The sequence below is a fragment of the Sabethes cyaneus genome, chromosome 2 (genome assembly GCF_943734655.1).
Source record: "Sabethes cyaneus chromosome 2, idSabCyanKW18_F2, whole genome shotgun sequence".
In the NCBI taxonomy this organism is placed as follows: Eukaryota; Metazoa; Arthropoda; class Insecta; order Diptera; family Culicidae; genus Sabethes; species Sabethes cyaneus.
In genome coordinates, this window is record NC_071354.1 from 14,531,036 (window position 1) to 14,543,091 (window position 12,056).

A 12,056-nucleotide genomic window follows, 5' to 3' on the forward strand; every position below is an offset into this window, starting at 1 on the left:
TCAAGCCATTGTAAAAAATATTCGAATTGAATTAATATTTTATTTATTTATTTATTTATTTATTATTTACTATTTTAATGGAGCTTTCAACCGGTAGTTTGTTGGCCCCAAAATTACCATTTTAGGATGCAATGCTAGAGAAAAGTGTTTTAATCGGCTTTTCTACTTTAAGTACCTAAATTAATGATAATTTACATATTCATTGCCTATGTCATAAAATACGATACTACAGCCAGGAAAACTTGCCTGACCTATGGAAATTTTGCAGAATAACATTCGTCATGCCGTCCTACACAAACACATGCACGTTAGCTTCGTAAACATTGTTGTGATTTTTAGTTCGGACGATGAAAAATTTTGATGGACGGATTTTAAAACGGTGTGACGAATTTAAGAAATAAAGTCAGTTGCGTAATTTCAAAAACGATAACTTTATTTGTAAACATATGAGAGATCCGTAAACGCGAGGTACTTCGTTTAATAGCTTGAATCTCTCCATTGGTTACTCCCCGGTGGGATTTCCGATCATCCCACGTGAAACTCTGAGGTTGTGTGTCCTCTAGAACGCATATGTTATGCTTTGGTTTTGGTAGATGAACGATTTCATATTGCCAAAAAAGAGTACTTTCGTTACAGATAAACTCGGGGAATGCTAAATTGGAAATCTCACTTCCACTCTATTTCCTCTATTTCATTGCATAAATGAGCTTTCCAAAAAAGTTAAGAAATTCAAATCTTGCATAAATAATTAAAGCCATTCTAATTTTCATCATTTGTTAGATGGATTTAATGAATACTCCAAAAGTTCTTGTGCTGATTTGACTAAAACACACCTTCCGATCCGTGAGCTTTGAAATCACTGAAAAGCGATTATTAAAGCATATTATTGAAATTACGCAACTGACTTTATTTCTGAAATTCGTCGTACCGTTTTAAAATCCGTCCATCAAAATTTTTTATCGTCCGAACTAAAAATGACAATAATGTTTACGAGGCTAACGCGCATGTATTTGTGTACGACGGCATGACAAATGTTATTTTGCAAAATCTCTGCAGGTCAGGCAAGTTTTCCCGGCTGTAGAATAACGACAATGCGTTGCGTGAGGTATTTTCATTTCATGAATGACGGAAATTGAAACGATTAGTCACATTTTCTTCTTCGTCGCACGAAAAAACGTAGGAAATTTGGCTGGTAGGACTTCTTTGATGATTAAAAGCATTTAAATAGATCTCAGCTCACTCTGATTGATCGCGTATGATAGACAACAAACTAAAATATTAGGGAATAACTAGTTTTGCATTGCGTGTCATAAAAATGCTGATATTTTTATAAATTTGTGTTGGATAGGACGGGAGCAATTACGACGAAGCAGCAACATACGCTACTTGATGGAACCGCAAATTTATGCTCGGCATTTCGAAAATCCGACGTGGCCAGGTTTTTTTCCCGTGTTGGGGAGTTACCGCTACGACTTTTATTATGATATAGGAGGAACCAGGAGGAAGAACGAAGGATGCATCCTCATGGACGGTGAATCGTACCGGGATGATTTACGGGTAGCTTCCCAGACAAAAGTTCTGTAAAGCCACTCATCTGGCAATGTATTTGCAGCTACGGAACCCAGGTTTTCATTATAAACATGACTAAAAATGAAAGGTGACCCGGAATGCAACAGACATGAAGAGATGGTGGGCCATTTTGGCCGCTCAGGTTAGCTTAAGATTTCATCGAAACCAAACCGGAATCATTTTCTCACTATTTTTTCTTTGAAGTTCAATAAATGACCTTCATTTTGTGTACTCAACATTTATAGTTCATTAACATGGCTTCGAGATAAATTCGTTTTTTTGCGATCAGATATTGAATATCCAATAACCAATAATCCAATAATCCAAAAAATTCCAATAACGCAATTTCTATCTTGAAATGATTAATCTCTTGGTATAGCAAAGTATAGCAGTTATTTAAGGTGGATTAAATCGGGTTTTTTTTTCAACAAGATGGTGCAGCATGCCACTCTGCGTTATGGACGTGTTGCGTGGAACGTTCGACTCAATAATTTCTCGGAATGAACCCTTGAATAGGTCACTATTTTTGTGGGGGTGTGTTCTATCTTATGTGCATGCCAATAAATCTGCTTTAATTCAACACCCCACAGCCAGTCGTCGTATGTGCGAATCTCGGCTGGGCGGTGTTGCTAGATAGAGCCAGTGCGAACGTTACACTAGCCCCATAATTGTCTTGTACTCTAACAGACGGTTAGGGGGGCTCCGTAGCCGAAGGAAACCGAGTCTGCTTTGACAAGCGAGTGGTCGTGGGTTCGAATCTTAGTAAAATAAAGCCATTCGATGTCAAGTGACTTTAGCATGGGTTTATTCTCAGGCCCCTCATTTACCCTTTCTTCATGCTGAATTCTATATATTTACCTACAGAAGCCCCTTGACAGCGCAAAACTCCCTCCTATAGTTAAGTGTACTGGTCAGAGGAACGAAGAAGTCCTCGCCAGGGACGGCTATAATATGGGATAGTGCTGGCAGCGAGGAATAAGTGGATAAAGTAGATCAAGCTTTGAAGGAAGGGTAATCCCCAATACACACAAGCACGCATAAAATTTAATAAGCATATCGCTCACTCAATTATAGCAAAAAGAAATGCAGTGCAGGTCACACAGCAAACACCCGGGCGATATTACAATAGATCAACTATACTGGTCGCAGTAATGAGTCCACACATGAAAAAAAAAAACAGACGGTTGCGTGGTCTGTCGATAAGGAAGGATCAAGTCTTTGGAAATGTCTAAATGGTTTACCCACAGATTTTTTTTTCTCAAACCCTCGAACATAAGATTCGGACCACTACAATAGCGGCTAATACTAGCCACAATGCATTGGTTTATAAAAGTCGTGGCGGTTCAGTCTGTAATATAATTTGTATACTAAACTTAACTCTTGAAAAGCAAAAAAATCGATTTAAATTTCTTCACATTAACTGTGAACGAGATCTACTTTACAGCAATTCGCGAGGTGTTTTTTTGTTTATTCTGTTATTTTATAATTTCGTTCTGATAAGAAAAACGTAGCTACCGAAAAAAAATTGTTCCGATTTTCTTTAAACTCGCTGTACTTTTTCCTTTTTAAAAACAATTTGACACGTGATTTTTCATTTAGACCCAGTGTTGCGAAGCCCAAACTCGTGTGGTCTAATTTTCTCACACACGCGTTCGCTTATTCTAACGAACACATCGGCATAAGCATCCCATTAAAACTCCCGCACTTATTTCTTCATGCACTGCTATGAGTTTTTGCGAGTGTTTGTTCAGCTAATAGGTACAGTCGTCGTTCGTCGTTGCAGCCTGATCTGCTGATACCGATTACTCAAGCCCGTGAGTAGAATCGAGGGCGAAGATAAAGAAGAAAAGTATTGCAAAATTTGTATCCCAGTGCGCCACCAGCCTCACGGGAAGTTGATTCCCCACGAGTTTTTTGCCTCGAGAATAAGCTATGCAGGAAGACGATGTGAAGATGTGCGTGCGCGAGTGTGTGGGTAGCAGAATGTCTGCACACAGCACCGGCAGCTATTTCTTTTACGCCTGCGTGCGCGGCGTACGCGTTGAATGCTATGTTTCTCATACTCTTTCACGTGAGTAGCCATGGTTGACTTCTCGCTCGATTCGCAACATTGTTTAGACCCTGGGGTGACCGTCTTTGAGTTAATACGGTCCCAAAAATCGCAATTTTGAGAAAGTATCGGGTGCGAAGAATGATAAATTGGATAAAGTGGAAAATTTCGGTAAAATATAGGTAGTATATTGAGCCATTGAAAGGCAGGTGGGGCTTGCACCTACGCTCTTTCGGTTGGTACCCGAATGTTTTACTAGCTAAACTACTACCGCACCCTCATATTAAGTGGTCTAATACCTAGCTTTATTTCTCCCAGCCACCTTATACTGTGGCGGCTTCAGATCGATGGCGGCTTCAGAACAAGATGAATGAGATCGATGCGCGTGGGTTGATTTGAAGCGATTCTTCCGTTCTGCGTTGGTTGCAGGAATGCTGAGAAACCATCATTTTTGTGTATTGGTCGATAAGCTGGACCCACCCAAAAACCCAAAAGACGATTCCGTCTTGATTTTAGACTACCTGTTTGCATCACTAATAATTCTGCCACACTGTACTGAGTATCAGGATCAAAGCGAAGCTTAACTTCAAGTTAAATGAAGATAATTTACAGAAAACTTGTTTCTACCAAAACATATAGAACGTATCGAATTTAAGTTGCGTTTAATATATTCTATGAATAAATTTAACAAAAATAAAAATTACCCTCTTCAAATAACGAAAAAGAACGCTATCTGCCAACAGGAAGTGCCCTGCCGAAGTGCTCGAGGCTAACGTCCCACTTATCGATAGTTAACGATTCATGCTCATCAAAGTTTGAATTCGTTATCTTTTTGTTTCGGCGCGCGGTGTGTTTTATTAATCGTTCAAATCCCAACGGTTTAGACAGGAATCGGAGGAAAAAAAAGGAATCCCACAAAAAGCGTTTTATTCCGCACCCGGCGCGCGGCAAGGCCTGGTGGTACACATTCTCACGAGTATTTTCAATGCTTGACCGTTTATTATTTTTGTTTCGTTTTTCCATTTTCCGTGTTGATGGAGCAAAAAAAAGACACAGAATATCGTCATAATAGTAAATATTTAACAAACCATCATGCCAGAGAGAAAAAAATTGAATGCACAAATCCACATCGGCTTGGCGCCGAAGCCGCTGTCTCTCTCCTGTCAGCCAGGTTTGACTTCATATTTGTATGAATTATGGATTTGAACTGACGCAGCCGGAACGACCGGGCCAGACATACAGTTTTAGCGTTCCGCGGAGAGTCGCCGCGATTGATATATGCGTTTTTTGTTTCTTATGTAAAATTCAAGCAGTAAGCAAAAAAGTTTTTTTTTGTTTCTTGCGTACGTACTACCGTTAACACGTGGTGCTAAATAATAAATTGTTATGACTTCGTTTGGGTTGCAATATTGCTCCCCGACCGTATACAAGTGGGCGGCGCACATTGCTCCTGTAATGGGTGGTTGGCAAATCGTTAAAAACTTCAAATGTTTCAAAGTGTTTCGGGATAGTTTTGACTCACTCACATATGTAAATCTGGTAGAATTGCTTCCAGGTTTTTGGGTACAACTCAAAATCATTGTGTTTTGATTTAGGACGGCCCGAACTGAATCGATACTTTGGTCGTCATTCAGTGAAACTGTACTCATAAATCATCCTGTAAATTACAAGCTAACAGCTTTTTGATTTTTCTTGCATGCATATCAGTGCGTAGCATTTTGCAATAACATGTACACAAACTGTTGTAAACATCAAACCACATCACACACATCGGCGAAAACAAAGAAAACCATTATTCAGGTACCTACCGCAGAACATTGTGAAAATGTGAAAATTTATTTGCCAGCCCTATAGCTGCTGCTGCTGCTGCTGCTGCTGCCAAACACATTCAATGGGAGGAAAAAAAGAAATAAATCATTTCTTCGCTAGAGTCAAAAACCACCCCCGGCCCCGCGCGTCGTAAATCGACTAATCCACCATTCAGCTGTGGTGGCCACGGAGCGGCCGGGCCGAGGGAGTGCAGCAGAAGCAGCAGCGCCCGGGCGGCAGAGTGACGATGTTGATGATGATGATTTGGATATTTTCCTCTATCAAACGAGCTCTTATCGTCGGAAAGCATCGTGTGGGCGAAGGTATTTAATGAGCGAAACAAAAAAGGCACACAAATTTCGAGGGATCGAAATCCAGAGGAAAAACAATGTTGCTTTTTTCTCTGCTGGATTACTTCATTAGGGATCCTCAATTCGGGTTATTTTACCGCAAAAGTACGGAGAGAACGAGGGAACTAAGGGCTAATGCGATGGTTATGATTTGATATAAAATCGCTGATAAGACCCGCATTTTTCGGTTGGAAATCAGAAATTATGACGTGGTTTTGAAGGTTATATGAACTATTACTGTATTTATGGCAGTAAATAGCTGCACTGTTCTTACCCAAATGTAACCGAATAGCGAAAGGGGGAAAACGGACTGCACTGCACTGACGCAACAACCTACAGGTCTTCCTACAGCGCAGCGAAATGATCCTTTCTTTCGGCAGCAGGCGAACAACGTTCGCGGTCGTCGCTCGAGGAGTTGTTGATAGTAATGATCGTCATCATCATCATCGTCAGCTTCGTCATAGTGGCGGGCGGCGCGACTGTCTTACTTGCTGTACCCTCGGGCAACCATACAGAACAGAACGAGTCAAATGGAAAGGGGAAAATTTGTTCTTTCCCGCTGGGGTGGTATTTGGAAGTAAACCGGGAAGAGAAAAAAAAGTATTTCAAATATTTACTCTACGAGCGCCCAAGACGAGGCGACGAGTGAGCAGAGTGAGTAGAAAAATAACGCATTGTGAGGTTCATTAGGGATGGTATAGAAACATTTTTGTGGAAGATTTTTTTTCTTTCGCTTTTTGTCGCTGTCAGGATTTTGCTGCCTGAGTGTACCCGGGCTGTGAAAAGCGGAATCATAATCATAATCGATTGAGAATTAGCATTCTCATCGTGCGGACCCGACCGGGGGATCAAAACGCACCTTTCATAATTGGTTTGGAATGGGGATCTTAATCAATTATCAAGCCGTTCTCTGTGTTTTTTTTTCTCTCGCTGCCCAACCGGTGACAGATGAATGTTTGGGATTCTTTTTCGGTCGAAAAAGGAGAGGATGGAACGTGGAAGGAAGGGTTCCGCTCCAGGTGAATAATGACTCAGCGCCTGTGACGCCGTGCGGATAATGTTTTAATCATAATGCCTTCAAAATTTCGGTTTATCAGAACGATCTTTTTCATTCGGGGTAAAAAAAATGAGCGTTGAAGAAAACATACAGCAAACTGTGGTGGTGGACTTTTCTACAACATTAGATCATATCTAATATTCTATAGCATTTAACTTTTTTAATTTGTGCGACGGCATTTAATCCATTTCCAACCGCAGAGATTTTTTTTTCTACATTTACATTCCCACCCAACAGCATGATACCATCTCATTTTCATATTTTCGCTAGCACACCGACTAGGAAAAAATAATCTTTTCTTCTTGAAAAATCGATAGTCCCATCAACGAAACAGCACACATATGGCATAGCAAGAGAGAGAGAGCATCATCGTGAAAAAATCGCATGCATTAAATTAACTGTAGCGAGAAAAAAGAACATCGTCGAGCTGTATGCTGCTGCTGCTGCTGTATGTTGTTGCATGTCGACTTTTTATGCTTACTCTTTTTTTCACCTTTTTTTGGCCTGTACATACCGCATGTTTGGATCCTCGAAATTCTCGTTTGCATTTTCAACATGCACCGCACCGCACCGTGCAACCGAACTCCGAACCCCGAACGACGAGAAACGGGTTGTTCGAGGCGGCCCACAGAAGCGGAAGAGGCAGTCCGAGGCGAGGCACACGCACTGTGCGCCCGGACAAACGCACCTCCGGACGCAGCGGCGGCAATGCAGTGTGACCAGGGTCGAAGGCCGAACAAATAAAATGATGAGAAGCGTATCGGTCCGCTGGTCCGCTTCAATCCAATCAGACACAGGACAAGGTCATTTCGGTCGGTAGCCAGCAACAACGGTATCGTTTTGGATAAATTAACTGCATAGGTTCGAACGTAATTGGTATTGGAGAATTTTATTTTTTGACTAATTTAGTTTGAATGTGTACTAACAAAATGGAACCGAATAGAAACTAAAATTGCAGAGTATACCTAATGAGAGCACTCCGGTCTTGATTGTCACGAAGTGCTTTTTTATCCCAATAACGTGCCTTTTTTCTATTCCTTTAAATATTGTTTATGCTTGATTATATTGGTTTAAATTATTCAAAATTACAAGCTTCGCGTGAGAATTTCGACTACTTTGTACATTATGATATTCAAATTCGGAGGTTAGAATGAAACCACAATGAATTTGTAATTCGATAAATTAAAACCTTCATTGAATGGTTGAACTCTAATTTACATTTATAATTGAATGCATTCGGTAGTAACTGATTTCAAAGTTGCATCACCATTTTCGATAGCTTTTGTCTCTAGCTATGATGAAAACAACATACTGGTTTGTTTGTAACGGATTTATAAAAATTTCTGTGCAAATTTCAATAGCAGCATTATGCATTTCATTTAGGGTAGTTGATCCAATAGTTGTGGTAGAGCACCAATAGCTGCGCTACCGTTCATTATTAATGCATATTTTCGTCACCGTAGCATTGAAAAAACAATTACGTTCATTATATTAAACAAGTTCTTGGGAGTATTGGTAGTTAGACTACACCATATAAAATTAACGCATTATTTGCTAAAATACCGATTTGTTGGTTGATTTTAAAAAGCTGGCAGTTTAAAAAACTAAACTTTGAAATCTAAAATATCAGTCAAGAGCAACAAAATTAACTGACAGATTAGTCGGGCTCGGGCAATTATTCAGCACTGCAAGTCATAAATGTAAACTGAAAAAGACAAACACTGTTAGCAGTTCAGTAGTCATGTCCATGGGCTGACAAATAACAGAATACTACCAGGGGTAAAACTATGCGCTGAATGCGTTTTATATTTATCTTCATGCTCTAACTTGTGGTATTCCAATTATTACTTCATTTTTTTTAGATTTAATGCAAGCTCTGTTTTGATACATTGTCCGTCAAGTTTTCAATCAAGCCGTAACCGGCACGAATTTTCACTGACTAATCTTAAAACAGCGATGTACATTTGCGTAGCTTTTAGCACTTTTCATAGACAACATTCAATAAATAATATGTAAATGTTCTCAATTGAATGTTGTGATTCTATAACCTAGAAGCAAGTTGAGAGTATTTAGAGCACATAAACGAACTAACCTCTCCTTCTACCTTTCAACAAAGTAAAAAATCAACGTTTTATCGTAAACCTAGCGCAGGAGAAAAGATATCAATCATTGGGTATTTGCGTCTTCTAAACTGGCTGTTTACAGCCCAGTAGGTAGCAGGCTAACGGCCTTTAGTTGATATTTTTTAAATCATTGCCCAAAAAAATTATCGCATGCATTGGATTTGTGGATTTCAATCGCGCCCAGTTAGTTTCGAGGTACCATGCTGGTCTGAGAAGCCAGTTGTCGGATATTCGAATCTCGGCTGGGCGGTACTGCTAGATAAAACCAGAAGGATCATTGAACTAGCCCCATAATTGTCCTGTACTCTAACATCCGGTTGCGAAGTCTGTCGATAAAGAAGGGTCAAGTCTTTGAAAGACGTTTAAGCCCAAAGCTTTTCTTTTATGCATAAATATATTCGAACTAAACAACGCGGAAACATTATAGTTGCCCTGACGAAAATCAAGGACAAAACAATTGCTGTCCTGTTAATTTACAAAAATCAAAAATTGTTTTTATTGCCAACCCTTTGCCTCACGTTGAAGACATTTTACCTATTCGATCCCTTTTTATATGCGTAGCACGTCCTTGCCACAACAAAATAACGGGTGGCAACTAAAATTTTGGAATTTTCTTCTCAAGTTGTCAAAAAAAGACAGATACATGAAGAAGATCTGATATGCCGAAATTACAGATACCTTATCTATTGTTGAAAAAAATTAGTCTACATTTTTAAACGGTTCACAATCGGCTGTTCGGCGAAGCTTTCGTTTGACGTAGAAACAGGAGCGTTGTACGGCCGCCGTGTCAACTTTGCGAATGCATCTCTTTATTCTACCAATCAACTGTTTACAATTCGTGGCTTCCCAGTTATTTTTGTACACCAAGGAACTCAAAATCCCGAAGAAATCTTCGATTGGGCGCACAGAGACAGATTTTTTGGGTCGTGTTTTTTGGCTAAAAATGGGATCGAATGGGTACTCAAGAACGATTGTGTTTTTTTGGCGTAATGCGATGATGCTCTATCCAGCCAAAACACGTATTGTCCATCTGCATGAAGTTTTTGTAGGAACGGGATCAAAATTTTCTTCAAACATTGGTCTGGTGTATCTCAATTGATAGCCAAACTAGAGGGCTTGTTGTTGAAGAAACGAGAAAGACAACGATGTCCTTCTGCGTCCATAATTTTGGTTGATCTCCCACTACCTTGCTTGCGAATAGTTGTTGGGCATCTTAAGATATTGTAAACAGTCGAAGCCGCAACATATTTGCTTTTTAAATGTTGTACCGTATACTTTTGGCCGAGATTTATGTAGGAGTTCGTAGAAGTGTACAACGCCGTAAAAAAATTCCAAAATTTTAGTTGCCACCCGCAGGCTTGATTTGCTCTTTTTACTTTATTTTTGCTCTTTTGACTACAGTGTCCCAGTCAAACAAAATTCGAAACAGTAATGCATAGACCAATGGTAGAGTTGATTATTAACTACAACATTGTTGAAGAAACTGTAGTTTTATATTTTATATTTATGGTGTTGTGGGGCTAATACCTTGCTGGTAGCCAAAGGAGCACTCTTTTCGCTACCAATGGCATTGCAGCTCTGTAACGCTATAAATACAAAAGATTAAACTACACTTTCTTTAATAATATTGTAGATAATAAGTAACTCTACACTTGTCCTATAAATCACTTTCGAATTCTGTTGGGCTGAGGCACTGTAGTCAAAAGAGCAAAAACGAAGCAAAAAGAGCAACTCAACCCTGGCCACCCGTTACATTCTCTTTTCACTACTCTTCCAGTGAAATGGCAAACGTGCGCCTTTCCTCATCTCAACACAGATATCAAATTGGCCTAGGTTTAATCGTCGCAAAGAATCTTCGACCTGTTGGGACAAGGAAGTTTTTCTTGCGCAATTCCCTGATACAAGTATCAAATATCTACAGTGTGACACTTATATATTCGAACAAATATCATTTCATGTTTGCAACGGCATATGCAATTAATACAGTCAAACTAAGACCATGTGTGTGTGGCATCATAACTTGAGTCTTACTTGACGTAGTTTCATTGTCGTATTGTGTCTCGTTCGGTGTGCACGTACCATTGTTTGAGTTACGGTCGTTGATAATAAATACATTTCGAAACGGTGCTACATGCGGCACTATTTTTCGTGACCTCAAACATCTCGGCATAAAAAGAGGATTTGTATACTATACAGTAAAAAGCTTTGTCTAGACGGGATCCGTTGAAAACCGTAAAAAACCGGAAGGAAACGAAACGTTAGAACTGCAGAAGTTAAAATGGTTGTTCGAGAGCGAGTTCGTCGCAGTTGCGACAGGTCCGCACGGAAATGGCATTTGAGCTGAATATCAACAGGGAATCTCTTCGTCGAATTTTGAAAATGGATCTGAATATGAAAGCATTTAAAAACTGTAAAATCCGTGGATTAACTGACGCAACAAAACAAAAACGGCAAGGAAGGTGCAAACTGCTGCCCGGTCGGCACGGTGATACCGAAGTTATCTTTTCTGATGAGAAATTGTTTGTTCTTCAAACCCCGCATTATGTTCAAAATAATCGGTTGTGGTCGGTTTCGATCATGGACGTTCCAAAGCACAAATGGAATGTAGGGTTTATTTCTAATTCCCGTCGTAGTAAGGAAAGCCACTTAAATTTTCATCATTTCTTAGGTGGATTTAATGAATACTCCAAAAGATCTGCAGCAGATTTGGCTCAAACACACTTGCCTTCCGATCCGTGTCCTTTGAATTCACTAAAAAGCGATTATTAAACCATATTATTCAAATTACGCAACTGACTTTACATCTTAAATTCGTCGTACCGTTTTAAAATCCGTCCATCAAAATTTTTCATCATCCGAGCTAAAAATTACAATAATGTTTACGAAGCTAGCGCGCATGTATTTGTGAGTAGGACGGTATGACAAATGTTATTCTGCAAAATTTCTGCAGGTCATGCAAGTTTTCCCGGCTGCAGAATAACGACAATGCGTTGCGTGAGTTATTTTCATTTTATGAATGACGGAAATTGAAACGATTAGTAGACATTGTCTTCTTCGTCGTACCAAATAACGTAAGAAATTTGGCTGCTAGGAGTTCT

At 39.6% G+C, this 12,056-nt stretch overlaps 1 protein-coding gene across 3 annotated transcripts in view; it reads left to right on the forward strand.

The window, feature by feature from the left end:
• Positions 1-12,056, forward strand: part of LOC128733462 (uncharacterized) — a 255,703-nt gene that overhangs the window by 140,105 nt on the left and 103,542 nt on the right. The gene's annotated exons all lie outside the window — the stretch shown is intronic.